We start from the raw sequence: 2,627 nt of genomic DNA, 5'->3' as shown, positions 1-2,627 counted from the left end.
CTACATGGAAGAAGGGTAAGGGTCAGGAAGACATTTGTGCCACTGAGACCTCATTTAGGAAATTTTAAGCTGCAGAAGTTTAGAAGTAGATCTTAACCAAGGCTTACTTTGAATCCATTAGCTCCACAAAGATAACTCAGTTGATAAATAAGTACTTGAAAAGCCATCACCTTTGGACTTAGCTGGAAGGCTTCAAAATATGATCAAATTTAAAATGAAAATGACAAAATAGTCATTGACAAAAAATTGCAAATGTGAGTAATCGACCAAACAATATATTTTTTCCACTATAGACAGAAATTTAGAGCAATAAGATCAATAGCATTTTTAGGAACAATAAGGGTTCCTTGTTACAAATAGGCAACCATGGATATGTGCCTGTATAAAGATTGCATCAATAACTACTTAAATTTAGAGGATACTACATGCTTCAGCAGCAGGTCTACCCAAATTACAACAATACAGAGATTAAAATGGTACTTGCACAATGATGGTATGAAAATTTGTTAAGTATTCCATATTTTTCATTCTTCAAATGCAAGAAATGAAAAACAGTTGTTAAAAAGTTGATTACAAAATCACAAGTGTAACAGTACATGTAATTCATAGAATTAAAGGTTAGTTTGACATCAGTGTATTAAATCTTCACCTTAGAAAGGCCCTTACATAGCATAACCTTTATAAAACTTCAAATTAGATAACATTGTCATTTTATCCCAAAGAAATAAAATTTAAACCATGCTCATAGGGGGTTCCGGGAAGATGGTGGAGGAGAAGCTGAAGGCTAAACAAGCTCTCGCATAGAAAGCAGTTTTAGAGTTCCAGTGAACAGTCCTAAGCCAGAGAATCACACCAAGTATGCCATCACAGTACACAGAATTAGTCCAGAGAGGGAGAATCCAGGCAAGGAGGCAGATCTGAGCATTTGCCAGCAGCTTTGGCAGCAGCAGCGGCCATAGTCGCCATCCTGTAACACAGAGAGTCCAGGACAAAGGAGCCAGATGCGGTGGGTGAGCAGATTCTACTCAACACCAGCAAGAACTGACAAGGAGCAGACATCTTCATCCTGCGGTTCACAGACCAGAAACGACCCACGAACCAAGACTCGGCGAAAGTAGAAGCCTAACGTCCTCACTCCTTCTCAGGGAGCAGAGGAGAGAAGGCGACCCCTCCCCCCCACAACCGGACATCTCCATCTTGGATATTGACAAAGCTCAGAGGAGCTGCTATCTCCAACTAAGGCCTTGGAAGAAAAGTAGAGTCATTTAGCAGGTCACAAGAACCGAAGTTGACCTGCCAGACTCAGCTTCACCCAGGGAAATGTCACCCAGCTCAGGCGCAAGCCCCAGGAATGGCTTTCTTCACTGGGTAATCAGAGCCAGAGGCTACCCCTCCCTTAAGCAGCCTTGACAATCAATTAAAATTCAGTAAACATAAACCCAGAGAGTGGCTCCAGCCTGGGCTCGTGAGTTTCTAACAAGCTAGCCCCCAGGAAAAGGTAATGTTTGCTGAAAAGCCTCAACTCTACCCAGAATCTAGCCTCATCACAGCATCTCCAAACGAAGAAAAAGCCATCTCCCTCTTTTGTGATAATCAAAGCAGATCCCCCTCCGATTGAACTAACCTGAGAGGAGGATCGCAAAATCCTGGGTAAAGCAGAGCATTTTTTGGCCTGTTTAAACAAACTGACTTAAGCAACCAACCAAGCCACAGGAAAATCAAACACCACAAGCAGATCAGAGACTCCAACAAGAGGCTGGTTACAGACACAAGGGAGATACAGAATTTTTCCCACCACTCCCAAAAAAAGCAAAATCTTTTTTCTATTTTTTGTACATTTTATAAAAATAATTTTCTAAAACTTTTTTTTTAATTTTTAATTTTTACCTTTTTTGAAAAAAAAATGTTTCCTAGTACTTTTTTTCCCTCTTATACTTTTTATTTTAGGGGTATATTTGTGTGTGCATTTTTCTTTCTTTTTTCTTCTTTAAATTTTTTTTTTTTGTTTTTTGTTTTGCTCTATTGAACTTCTGATCATTTTTTCTTTCTTTCTTATCCTTTTCATCTTTTCTTCTCTTTCCTTCTTTTTTATGTGAATTAATTGTTTTTCTACACATCCTCAGATATACCCATAGTCGATTATTAGACCTTATCCCCCATTGTGAACACAATACACAAATTTATTACTCAGTTCAAAACCTCTTAGACTTAAATTCCTTGATAGCAGTACTACCTCTTTATACCTATGTAATATTTTAAGTGTTTTTATTTTTAAATTTTTCACATCTCCTTTATATCCCTCCCCTTCTGCAATATATGCATGTTCTTCTCTCAATATTTCGTTTTCGGGGCTATGTAATATTTTTAATTTTTACTTTTCTATTTTTTCTGGTCTCTTTTTTCCCCTTTCTCTTTCTTTTTTTCTCTCTCTACTTTCATCCTATTCAACCTATTTCCTGTTTTGAGATTAGGACTTAGTTAAGTTAATTCTCCCTGTGCCTTCCCACATCTCTCTATTCCTATTTTTTACCCACATCTCTCCCTAAACCTAATAATTTCTGGTTTGCCAAATTCACATTTGTGGTTTGTAGCCCATTAATATATAGTTGTTTGAAGTTGAATACATG

At 37.6% G+C, this 2,627-nt stretch overlaps 1 pseudogene; it reads left to right on the top strand.

Moving 5' to 3' along the window:
- Nucleotides 1–425: 425 nt before the first annotated feature.
- Nucleotides 426–525, top strand: LOC138834350 (U6 spliceosomal RNA; annotated as a pseudogene).
- The last annotated feature ends 2,102 nt before the right edge of the window (nt 526–2,627 follow it).

The sequence above is a fragment of the Dipodomys merriami genome, unplaced genomic scaffold, assembly GCF_024711535.1.
Source record: "Dipodomys merriami isolate MVZ:Mamm:240054 unplaced genomic scaffold, mDipMer1.0.p SCAF_212, whole genome shotgun sequence".
Classification (NCBI taxonomy): Eukaryota; Metazoa; Chordata; class Mammalia; order Rodentia; family Heteromyidae; genus Dipodomys; species Dipodomys merriami.
The sequence above is the reverse complement of the archived record's forward strand: the minus strand, read 5'-3'. Positions and strand labels throughout refer to the sequence as shown.